Source organism: Schistocerca americana, chromosome 9, assembly GCF_021461395.2.
Source record: "Schistocerca americana isolate TAMUIC-IGC-003095 chromosome 9, iqSchAmer2.1, whole genome shotgun sequence".
NCBI lineage: Eukaryota > Metazoa > Arthropoda > Insecta > Orthoptera > Acrididae > Schistocerca > Schistocerca americana.
Genome location: NC_060127.1, coordinates 123799931 through 123813378, shown reverse-complemented (window position 1 = coordinate 123813378; position 13448 = coordinate 123799931). Strand labels below are relative to the sequence as shown.

The following is a 13448-nucleotide window of genomic DNA, read 5'->3' as shown; positions in this document are numbered from 1 at the left end:
TGATTTTACACTACTGGCCATTAAAATTGCTAAACCAAGAAGAAATGCAGATGGTTCATTGGACAAATGTACTATACTAGAACTGACATGTGATTACATTTTCACGCAGTTTGGGTGCATAGATCCTGAGAAATCAGTACGCAGATCAACCACCTCTGGCCGTAATAATGGCCTTAATACGCCTGGGCATTGAGTCAAACAGAGCTTGGATGGCGTGTACAGGTACAGCTGCCCATGCAGCTTCAACACCATACCACAGTTCATCAAGAGTAGTGACTGGCGTATTGTGACGAGCCAGTTTCTCGGCCACAATTGACCAGTCGTTTTCAATTGGTGAGAGATCCGGAGAATGTGCTGGCCATGGCAGCAGTCCAAAATTTTCTGTATCCAGAAAGGCCCGTATAGGACCTGCAACATGCGGTCGTGCATTATCCTGCTGAATTGTAGGGTTTCGCAGGGATCGAATGAAGGGTAGAACCACGGGTCGTAACACATCTGGAATGTATCGTCCACTGTTCAAAGTGCCGTCAATGCGAACAAGACGTGACCGAGACGTGTAACCAATGGCACTCCATACCATCACGCCGGATGATACGCCAGTATGGCGATGACGAATACACGCTTCCACTGTGCGTTCACCGCGATGTCGCCAAACACGGATGCGACCATCATGATGCTGTAAACAGAACCTGGATTCATCCGAAAAAATGACGTTTAGCCATTCGTGCACCCAGGTTCGTCGTTGAGTACACCATCGCAGACGCTCCTGTCTGTGATGCAGCGTCAAGGGTAACCACAGCCACGGTCTGCGAGCTGATAGTCCATGCTGCTGCAAACGTCGTCGAACTGTTCGTGCAGATGGTTGTTGTCTTGCAAACGTCCACATCCGCTGACTCAGGGATCGAGACGTGGCTGCACGATCCGTTACAACCATGTGGATAAGATGCCAGTCATCTCTACTGCTCGTGATACGAGGCCGTTGGGATCCAGCACGGCGTTCCTTATTACCCTCCTGAACCCACCGATTCCATATTCTGCTAACAGTCATTGGATCTCGACCAACGCGAGCAGCAATGTCACGATACGATAAACCTCCTTATACGAGGTATCACAATAACATTTCACCAGGCAGCGCCGGTCAACTGCTGTTTTTGTATGAGAAGTTGGTTGTATACTTTCCTCATGTCAGCACGTTGTAGGTGTCGCCACCGGCGCGAACCTTGTGTGAATGCTCTGAATAACTAATCATTTGCGCATCACAGCATCTTCTTCCTGTCGGTTAAATTTCACGTCTGTAGCACGTCATCTTCGTGGTGTAGCAATTTTAATGACCAGGAGTGTATTTAAGACCTAACTTGTTAGGACTCTCGGCCAAATTTTATCGGCGAACTCATTAAGCGCTGTCACGGTCACGTGACCCCGGCGTCTGCCTTGTGAGGCGTCGAGCAGGAGTAGTTGGCACGTCAGCCGCGTGGAGAGGCGGCGGCGGTGGCGGTGGGGACCGAGGGGCGGAGGGGTGGAGCACGTGGGGGGCGGTACTCGGGGCTCATAGGCACCAGCGCCAGCTCAAGCACCAGCAGTGTACGGGCAGCCGCGGCGAGGGAAGTGTCTGGTGAGTGGAGTCTCTGCGTGACCTTCCCCTTGTCACTGTTACCGTATCTTGACAGTGGTGGATACAAAGGACCAAGTTTTATTCCTCTCTCTTTGTCTTTAAAGAAAGATCGCAACAGCGAAAAATAATTAACGCAGATTAATGAAAGATATGCGTCCATTTTGTCGTACCAGTGCTGGATTTAGTTTCATCCGGGTCTCTTGCACTCGATCGATCGATAAGGGAACGGTTAACGCTGGTTTTGGTTAACGCTTGAGTTTCGTTCGATGGTGTCTCACATGTGGTCGACTGGAGACAGGTCTGGTGACGGTGTAGGCCGAGGCAGCATGTCAACGCTGCACAGAATATTGGGTTACAACAGTGCTATGTGGGCGAGCGTTAGCCCGCTGGACAACACTCTGCAGAAAGCTGTTCGTGAATGGAGGCACAACTCGTCGAATCGACAGTCTGACGTACGAATTTGCAGTCAGTGTGAGTGGGATAACCCCGATAGTGCTCGTGCTATCATACGAAATCGCTTCCCAGACCATAGCTCCAGGCTGGTTGATTGATTTGGGAGAAGGGACCAAACATCGAAGTCACCGGTCTCATCGGATTATGGAAGGATGAGAAGGAAGTCGACCGTGCCCTTTCAGAGAAACTATCCCGGCATTTTCCTGAAGCGATTTAGGGAAATCACGGAAAACGTGAATCAGGATGGCCGGACACGGGTTTGAACCGTCGTCCTCCCGAATGCGAGTCCATTGTGCTGACCACTGCGACACCTCGCTCGGTGTAACTCCAGGTGTAGGTCCAGGGTGTGTAGCACGCAGACAGGTTGGTTGCAGGCCCTCAGCTCACGGCCACCACGCACACCGAGGCACAAACAGTTTGCATCAGAGAACACAACAGACCTCCACCCTGTACTCCAACGAGCTGTCGCTTGACACCACTGCAGTCGCAAAAAGTGGTGGTTCGGGGTCAGTGGAATGCACACTGGTTCGGAGCTGTCCTTGAAGTGAAATATAACAGTTCCTTGTGTCACTCTGGTGCACAAATTGCTGCTGCAGATGCATCACGACTCGACGAGGGCCATACGCCGAACACGACCGTCTTCCGTCTCTGCACTGCCATGTGGCCGTCCGGAGCCCAGTCTTCGTCTTACCGTGTTGTTGTTGTTGTGGTCTTCGGTCCTGAGACTGGTTTGATGCCGCTCTCCATGCTACTGTATCCTATGCAAGCTTCTTCATCTCCCAGTACCTACTGCAACCTACATCCTTCTGAATCTGCATAGTGTGTTCATCTCTTGGTCTCCCTCTACGATTTTTACCATCCAAGCTGCCCTCCAGTACTAAATTTCTGATCCCTTGATGCCTCAGAACATGTCCTACCAACCGATCCCTTCTTCTAGTCAAGTTGTGACACAAACTCCTCTTCTCCCCAATTCTATTCAATAACTCCTCATTAGTTATGTGATCTACCCATCTAATCTTCAACATTCTTCTGTAGCATCGCATTTCGAAAGCTTCTATTCTCTTCTTGTCTAAACTATTTATCGTCCATGTTTCACTTCCATACATGGCTACACTCCATACAAATACTTTGAAAACGACTTCCTGACACTTAAATCAATGCTCGATGTTAACAAATTTCTCTTCTTCAGAAACGCTTTCCTTGCCAATGCCAGTCTACATTTTATATCTTCTCTACTTCGACCATCATCAGTTATTTTGCTCCCCAAATAGCAAAACTCCTTTACTATTTTAAGCGTCTCATTTCCTAATCTAATTCCCTCAGCATCACCCGTCTTATTCGACTACATTCCATCATCCTAGTTTTGCTTTTGATGATGTTCATCTTATATCCTTCTTTCAAGACACTGTTCATTCCGTTCAACTGCTCTTCCAAGTCCAGTGCTGTCTCTGACATAATTACAATGTCATCGGCGAACCTCTAAGTTTTTATTTCTTCTCCATGGGTTTTAAGACCTACTCCGAATTTTCCTTTTGTTTCCTTTACTGCTTGCTCAATATTCAGATTGAACAACATTGAGGAGAGGCTACAAACCTGTCCCACTCCCTTCCCAACCACTGCTTCCCATTCATGTCCCTCGACTCTTATAACTGCCATCTGGTTTCTGTACAAATTGTAACTAGCCTTTCGCTCCCTGTATTTTACCCCCCGCCACCTTCAGAATTTGAATGAGAGTATTCCAGTCAACATCGTCAAAAGCTTTCTCTAAGTCTACTAATGCTGGAAAAGTAAGTTTGCCTTTCCTTAATCTTTCTTCTAAGATAAGTTGCAGGGTCAGTATTGCCTTGCATGTTCCAACATTCCTACGGAATCCAAACTGATCTTGCCCCTTACCGTACATTCCCATTATCATCCCTGCCAGCGAATGATGTGCAGTGGCTACATTCCCGCCACGTCTTTCTACAATATCACAGAACGAAGGTCCAATTACAAGATTAGATTAGATTAGATTAATACTAGTTCCATGGATCATGAATACGATATTTCGTAATGATGTGGAACGAGTCGAATTTTCCAATACATGACATAATTAGGTTAATTTAACAACATACTTAAGTTAATATAACAACTTTATTTTTTTGTGTTTTTTCTTTATTTTTTTTTATTTTTTTTTGTTTTTTTTTGTTTTTTTTTCTTAATTTATATCTAAAAATTCCTCTATGGAGTAGAAGGAGTTGTCATTCAGAAATTCTTTTAATTTCTTCTTAAATACTTGTTGGTTATCTGTCAGACTTTTGATACTATTTGGTAAGTGACCAAAGACTTTAGTGCCAGTATAATTCACCCCTTTCTATGACAAAGTTAGATTTAATCTTGAATAGTGAAGATCGTCCTTTCTCGTAGTATTGTAGTTATGCAAACTGCTATTACTTTTGAATTGGGTTTGGTTGTTAATAACAAATTTCATAAGAGAGTATATATACCTGGAAGCTACTGTGAATATCCCTAGATCCTTAAATAAATGTCTTCAGGATGATCTTGGGTGGACTCCAGCTATTATTCTGATTACACGCTTTTGTGCAATAAATACTTTATTCCTCAGTGATGAATTACCCCAAAATATGATGCCATATGAAAGCAATGAGTGAAAATAGGCGTAGTAAGCTAATTTACTAAGATGTTTATCACCAAAATTTGCAATGACCCTTATTGCATAAGTAGCTGAACGCAAACGTTTCAGCAGATCATCAATGTGTTTCTTCCAATTTAATCTCTCATCAATGGACATACCTAAAAATTTGGAATATTCTACCTTAGCTATATGCTTCTGATTAAGGTCTATATTTATTAATGGCGTCATACCATTCACTGTACGGAACTGTATGTACTGTGTCTTATCAAAATTCAGTGAGAGTCCGTTTACAAGGAACCACTTAGTAATTTTCTGAAAGACAGTATTGACAATTTCATCAGTTAATTCTTGTTTCTCAGGTGTGATTACTATACTTGTATCATCAGCAAAGAGAACTAACTTTGCCTCTTCATGAATATAGAATGGCAAGTCATTAATATATAATAAGAACAACAAAGGACCCAAGACTGACTCTTGTGGAACCCCATTCTTGATAGTTCCCCAGTCTGAGGAACGTGCTGATCTTTGCATGTTACGAGAACTACTTATTTCAACTTTCTGCACTCTTCCAGTTAGGTACGAATTAAACCATTTGTGCACTGTCCCACTCATGCCACACTGGACTCGCATTCGGGAGGACGACGGTTCAATCCCGTCTCCGGCCATCCTGATTTAGGTTTTCCGTGATTTCCCTAAATCGTTTCAGGCAAATGCCGGGATGGTTCCTTTGAAAGGGCACGGCCGATTTCCTTCTCAATCCTTCCCTAACCCGAGCTTGCGCTCCGTCTCTAATGACCTCGTTGTCGACGGGACGTTAAACTCTAACCACCACCACCACCACTCATGCCACAATACTTGAGCTTGTCTAGCAGAATTTCATGATTTACACAATCAAAAGCCTTTGAGAGATCACAAAAAATCCCAATGGGTGGTGTTCGGTTATTCAGATCATTCAAAATTTGACTGGTGAAAGCATATATGGCATTTTCTGTTGAAAAACCTTTCTGGAAACCAAACTGACATTTTGTTAGTACTTCAATTTTACAGATATGTGAAGCTACTCTTGAATACATTACTTTCTCAAAAATTTTGGATAAAGCTGTTAGAAGGGAGATTGGACGGTAATTGTTGACATCAGATCTATCACCCTTTTTATGCAAAGGTATAACAATAGCATATTTCAGTCTATCAGGGAAAATGCCCTGTTCCAGAGAGCTATTATACAGGTGGCTGAGAATCTTACTTATCTGTTGAGAACAAGCTTTTAGTATTTTGCTGGAAATGCCATCAATTCCATGTGAGTTATTGCTTTTAAGCAAGTTTATTATTTTCCTAATTTCAGAGGGAGAAGTGGGTGAGATTTCAATTGTATCAAATTGCATAGGTATGGCCTTTTCCATTAACAGCCTAGCATCTTCTAATGAACACCTGGATCCTACTATATCCACAACATTTAGAAAATGATTATTAAAAATATTTTCAACTTCTGACTTTTTGTTCGTAAAGCTTTCATTCAATTTGATGGTAATACTGTCTTCCTCTGCTCTTGGTTGACCTGTTTCTCTTTTAATAATATTCCAAATTGTTTTAATTTTATTATCAGAGTTGCTGATTTCAGACATGATACACATACTCCTTGATTTTTTAATAACTTTTCTTAATATAACAAAGTCAGTGAGGCGTTGATGATGTTATCTTTGTCACCTTACAGGCATTCTTGACTAATATCATTTCACCACGTCCAGTCTGTAAGGTGACAAAAGCTCATGACAGTTAAGGCGTGTATTTAAAGCAGACGTTATTTGCGTCATCATAGCGACGCTTCTAGCGCCACTGCTACGTGAATGGCACGAAATATGAACAGACGTCATCTACCAGATGTACAGGGTGGCGCACGAAATGTGTTACCAATTGTTTCTTTCCGAATTTACGACGCACATTAGCAGAGCTTGGAAAAGCAAATGAGTTACGAAATGACGTTTAATTCACGATACTGCCGCTAGGAGACTAGTATTCAGCAATGGCTGACAATGGAAGACTGACGACACAGCAACGATCGGCAATTGTGTTACTTTTTCATGAAACTAAAAGCCTTGTTGTGACTCAGAGGAGTTTTCGACAATAGTTTAACACACGATGGGTCCCTCGCAAGAAGACCATCCACAGGTTGTACGATAAATTTGTACAAGAAGGAACAGTATTGGAAGCGCAGCGACCTCGGCTTAAGCCTGTTTGTTCGCCGAAGAATATTGAAGCGGTACGAGTTGCTGTACAGAGAAGTCCCGGGAAATCGTGTAGAAAGGCAGCACTGCAACTGGGAATATCCAGACGCTCCAATCAACGCATTCTTAAAAGTGACCTTCATATGTATCCATACAAGATGACTTGTGCACAGAAGCTCACTGAAGAACACAAGCAGCAGAGACTACTGTTTGCTCAGTGGGTGGAGGATAGGGAAGAAACTCTCAACAACGTTTGGTTTTCAGACGAGGCGCATATTCATTTAGACGGTGTGGTTAACAAACAAAATGTACGCTTTTGGGCCACTGAAGACCCACAAGTGCTTCATGAACGATAACATTACGCTCCGAGAATTACAGCGTGGGCAGCAATTTCCAGTTACGGACTTATTGGACCATTTTTCTTTGAAGGAACTGTGAACAGCGAGCGTTATTTGAGCACGCTTCGCAATAGCTTCATTCCACAGCTTCTTGCTACTGCATTGCCCTTCGACACGCAGTGGTTCATGCAAGATGGTGCAAAGCCATATATTGCAAACACTGTGTTGGAGTTTTTACACGAGCATTTAGACACGCGAATCATTTCATCAGGTTTCCAGGTCGCTTCCATGACGGCCAAAATTGCCCCCCCCCCCCCACCCCCAATAGTCCAGACCTCAATCCATGTGACTTTTTTCTTTGGGGGTACCGAAGGGAAAAAATTTTCCCGAAACGTCCACGTGATTTAATGGAGCTCAGAAGACTTATTCTTCAAGCTTGCAGTGAAATTACGGAAGATATGTGCCGTAGGGTAATCACTAACTTCAGTGTTCGTTTGAAGGAAGTTAGGAAACGAAATGGTGGACATATTGAGCATGTGCTGAGTTAGAACAAATCTCCATGGACGGCTCTTCATTGTAGTATATGTTCCTTTCAGATTGTATTGACAATAAAGTTTATATTAAAAAAAAATTGGTAACACATTTCGTGCGCCACCCTGTAGAAACACGCCTACCTAGTTTCTTTTTTATTGTGAGTCTCCTTCTTGGTGCTGCGATTTTTTCCCCCGTCAGTGTATTGTCCGTGACCTGTGGAGCAGCAGCTCCTCCGAGGCATCCCTGTATCGTCCTGGGGGTGGTCTGGTGTGCCCTGTGCCAGCCTACTGCGTCTGACAGCTTAATTAAAGTAATATGACTGCTCCTACATACTTACTATTGTTACATCTTGCGCGTTTTTGAAACAGGTTCCTGAACGAATGTGTCTCTTACTGTAACAGTAGAAACAGTCGAGTTGTCGGGACCGCTTCGTAAAGAAGCCACATATATGAGCTGTATTTGCCAATTCGCAGAACACCTCGTACAAAGCGTTCATCGTTGTTTTTGCTAAATAAGTAAAAATGTGGAAGAAAGTTTGACATTGATAGTATTACAGTGTACATGGTGACTCTCAAGATTGCGCACAAAGTTGATACAGGTCTTAAAAGACAAACTTGGGGGTAGGAATTTAAGGTATTTGAAGCAATCCTGTCACAGGGAAAGCTTTCGATAGTCAGGAGCCACACAGACAATCAACATATGCGCTCCTCAAGTTCAGAAAAGATAATGTACTGCTTACTGAACAATTTTGACGTTCCAGGAAGTTTTCATAATGGCGACTTGGTGGAGCGCCTGCACACTTTTCTTTGCGTGTTTGAAATCACGTAATGTGAATCAGTGCCCGGTACATATCGTTGTGGGGCCTCATACGTTAGTTTCAAGCCATACTGATGTTAGTTTCGTGCCTGTAACATCCTGTGATTTCTGTTTTGAAGTTGAGGCTCCATCTGTGGAGAAGGGGGTGCATTAATGCCAGAACTCTTAGTTTGCCAAGTGGAATAACGTGATCCACACACTCAAAGACTCTGGAAAGGTCACATAATATACGAATAGTGTAATTTATCTTGCTTGGCTCTGCAGCCGCTTAATTTGTGAAGTACTGTAATGATTTCTCTGTCGAGAAATGTTCACGAAAGCCAAACTGTGAGGCATTTAAGAAGTTTTGGTCATTTAAATCAGTTAGTATTCTGTCACAGCTACTTTCTCATAGGAGGAGTTAAATAAGTCTGCAATTAAAGATATTTTCCTTACTTGCAGTTTTATAAAGCGCTGTTCCTACGCACATTTATATCTATTATCATGTCATATGATATCTCTATGTATTAGTCGTTGCTAAATCTATATCATAATGCTTGTATGCTGCCCTAGTGCTTACATTGTACGATGCCAAGCTACTGTCTGTATGTTAGCTGTTGACGGGGACCGTTTTCCTTAACACTACATTTGAGGGATCTTTGACTAGCGTAAACACTTGTGTGTGTCTGTAGTTGCAAAAGTCTTTCAAATAGTGGTCCACAAGTTACCGTTGTATAGATAAAGTAACGGAAATCGCTCAACAGAGGGAAGGCCACTGCATTGGCGGGATACCAATACGTATCTACGTAGAGTATGCGAATGAATCCATCCCTCTTCTAGCAGCACTCTGCCGTAGGTCTTTGGAGCAGCGAAGTGCTTCTGACGATTGGAAAAAAAGGATAGGTGACTCCCATTTTCAGGAAGTGTCGTCAAGAAGACACACAAAACTATAGGCCTATATCTGTGACGTCGGTCAGCTGTAGAATTTGGAACGTGTTTTATGCTCGCGTACGAGAGTAGTTTCAAAAGTTCTCGGAACAGAATAGAAAGAAAGTACTTAGATCACTGGAACTTCTTCTGTTTTTTAATGTAGTCTGCTTGTAGATAAATGCACTTGGTCCAACGATGTTCGAGTGCCTTGATCCCATCTCGAAAATGTGTTTCTTCCAGGCCTGCAACATAGTTGTCAACTCCGGCTATCAGTTCTTCGTCTGAAGTGAGGCTTCGGTCACCAAGAAAAATTTCAGTTTTAGGAAGAGATGAAAGTCTGATGGAACCATATAAGGTGAATAAGGTAGGTGTGGCAACAATTCATACCTTAGTTCGTGTAATTTTACCATTCTTCATATTTCATAAACAGTTTCAAATGGTCCAAACGGCTCTAAGCTCTGTGGGACTTAACATCTGTGGTCATCAGTCCCCTAGACTTAAAACTACTTAAACCTAACTAACCTCCATGCCCGAGGCAGGATTCGAACCTGCGACCGTAACAGCAGCGTGGTTCCGGACTGAGGCTCCTAGAACCGCTCGGCCACATGGGCCGGACATAAACGGTTTGAGATATCGAAATGAGATTTTGGCAAATGATAGCACAGAAAGAGGAAGGTATTTTTTTCATTCGGTTATTGTGCAAAAGTTCATTCTCTGCCATGTTATTCCACGAACTACAGACTTACTCGATGAAAGAATGTAATGTTTAGGGGCCATCAATAGCTGTTGAAACGAGAAATGCTATGGGCTTTGGAGCAACATAAGTCTCTATACGTATATTTTTTTCGAGGACGTGCTTTTTCGATAAAATATTGACATTACTTTTCCTCAGTTCCACACTTAATTTTACTAAGTCACTGTTTTAGAATTCTCTCGCAGTTGCCTCTGTACATGTTGGAGAGGTGACACTGTGTATACTACGCTGTGCTGTGGCAAAATAAGCAAATTTTAACATGGCAACCAGAGAAACGTGTCAAGTTTTACTCAAAATTCGCTTCTGTGAAAGGTACAAATGATTAACAAGCCAAGTGAAAATAAATCGCTGTGTTATCAGGGGGATTCTTTTTAGAAGCAGACATAATGCACTACTGGCCATTAAAATTGCTACACTACGATGATGACGTGCTACAGACGCGAAATTTAATCGACAGGAAGAAGATACTGTGATATGCAAAGCATTAGCTTTTCAGAGCATTCACGCAAGGCTGGCACCGGTGGCGACACCTACAACGTGCTGACATGAGGGAAGTTTCCAACTGATTTCTCATACACAAACGGCAGTTGACCGGGCGTTGCCTGGAGAACCGTTGTTGTGATGCCTCGTGTAAGGAGGAGAAATGCGTACCATCACGTTCCCGACTTTGATAAAGGTCGGATTGTAGCCTATCGTGATTGCGGTTTATCGTATCGCGACATTGCTGCTCGCATTGGTCGACATCCAATGACTGTTAGCAGAATATGGAATCGGTGGGTTCAGGAGGGTAATAAGGAACGCCGTGCTGAATCCCAACGGCATCGTATTACTAGCAGTCCAGATGACAGGCATCTTATCCGCATGGCTGTAACGGATCGTGCAGCCACGTCTCGATCCCTGAGTGAACAAATGGGGACGTTTGCAAGACAACAACCATCTCCACGGACAGTTTGACGACGTTTGCAGCAGCATGGACTATCAGCTCGGAGACCATGGCTGCGGTTACCCTTGACGCTGCATCACAGACAGGAGCGCCTGCGATGGTGTACTCAACGACGAACCTGGGTGCACGAATGACAAAACGTAATTTTTTCGGATGAATCCAGGTTCTGTTTACAGCATCACGATGGTCGCATCCGACATCGCCGTGAACGCACATTGGAAGCGTGTATTTGTCATCGCCATAATGGCGTATCACCCGGCGTCATGGTATGGGGTGCCATTGGTTACACGTCTCGGTCGCCTCTTGTTCGCATTGACGGCACTTTGAACAGTGGACGTTACATTTCGGATGTGTTACGACCCGTGGCTCTACGCTTCATTCGATCCCTGCGAAACCCTACATTTCAGCAGGATAATGCACGACCGCATGTTGCAGGTCCTGTACGGGCCTTTCTGGATGCAGAAAATGTTCGACTGCTGCCCTGGCCAGCACGTTCTCCACATCTCTCACCAATTGAAAACGTCAATGGTGGCCGAGCAACTGACCCGTCACAATACGCCAGTCACTACTCTTGATGAACTGTTTTATCGTGTTGACACTGCATGGGCAGCTGTACCTGTACACGCCATCCAAGCTTTGTTTGACTCAATGCCCAGGCGTATGAAGGCCGTTATTACGGCCAGAGGTGGTTGTTCTGGGTACTGAGTTCTCAGGATCTATGCACCCAAATTGCGAGAAAGTGTAACCACATGTCAGGTCCAGTATAATATATTTGTCCAATGAATACTCGTTTATCATCTGCATCCGCCTTAACATTCACAGAAAATGTGAGCCCAGGGTAGAGTTTAGAGCGGCACTTCCCCTGCGGCGGCTGCCGCAGCCCCACGCGTGCCCTGCCCACTGCACATCTGCCGGTCGCGGTACTCTGCGCGACGTGTTCCACTTGTGAGGCGCAGCTGACACCACGAAAAGGGCAGCACTACTGACAACCAACAAACAACAAAAGCGTTGATTTCGTAATGGTCAGCCACTTGTCCGCGAAAATTCACTATTTGTAGAAACAGTACAAGAAAATTTGCGATTTTTCATACCTAGCGTGTATTTAGATATCACTGTAGGTAGTGGGGCCGGGCGTGGTAAATACGACGATAAACCATCACTCGCACTTCTGTCACTTACTATGAATACTTTTATTCTCACAGCGTAAGCGCAATGTGTCAAGCAAAGAGCACGTACTACAGAGAACTGGTCTGGCAAAGATACAGCTGTTCGTGCTGTGGTAGAGCAGCCATATTATTGGGGGCGGGGGAGGGGGGGGGGGGGGGGTACAGCCAGTGGTACTACGTCCCGACATCACAAAACCCATCAAAGACGAACTGAGGAAAACTGATGCCGTGGCAGCGTACAATAAAGGAGTTTGCCGCGCAGGATCAGCCGAGCGGTTTAAGGCGCTACAGTCATGGACTTTGCGGCTGGTCCCGGCGGAGGTTCGAATCCTCCCTCAGGCATGGGTGTGTGTGTTTGTCCTTAGGTTAATCTAGGTTAATTAGTGTGCAAGCTTAGGGACTGATGACCTTAGCAGTTAAGTCCCATAAGATTTCACACTTTTTTTTAACGCAAAGAGACAGTGTGGCGGATTGGAGGCGCTAGGACTCACTCGGCAGACAGAACAACACTAACGAGAAAAACTTCACACAAGCGACGCTGCGGAAAGTGAAATAAACAAGAACCTTCGTGCCCGGCACTCGAAGCGGAACTGTGCTTATTAGACAGAAATGCCAAACAGTACACCACCGCGGCACTACGGTCAGTGTTGCTGACGAGACTTAAATGTCTCGGGGAAAATCTCTATAAGATCAGCTACGGTATACGATTTTCCCATTACGTCCAATGTCGGGGTGCTATTCCAATTATGGAGAGCCCTGGCAATAGTAGCAATGTACGTGGAAATTAAGATGAAGGTATGTACTGAAGTTTGTGTTGGAGAGGGCAGTGGACTTTAGTAGTTCGTGTAGAACTGTTGGCCATAGCGCTGTGGTGGGGTAATGGTTAGCATCTCTGCCTTAGTAAACAAGAAGATTTGGGTTCGCGTGTCGGCCGTGGCAAAAATTTCAGTTCCTTTCTTCAGCTTCCCTCATTATCGTAGGGAGACCTTTTTCTTCCGAATTTGTTCAATTATTGAAACGTACATTTTCTTCATGTTGTCAGAATAGAAAACTACGTATTTCGTTGATT

At 44.2% G+C, this 13448-nt stretch overlaps 1 protein-coding gene across 1 annotated transcript in view; it reads left to right on the top strand.

Moving 5' to 3' along the window:
* Window positions 1-1571: 1571 nt before the first annotated feature.
* Window positions 1572-13448, top strand: part of LOC124551165 (poly [ADP-ribose] polymerase tankyrase-1-like) — a 91541-nt gene continuing 79664 nt past the window's right edge. The window contains exon 1 of the mRNA XM_047126143.1: window positions 1572-1612. The gene's annotated coding sequence lies outside the window, so the exon portion shown is untranslated. The remainder of the gene's footprint in view (window positions 1613-13448) is intronic.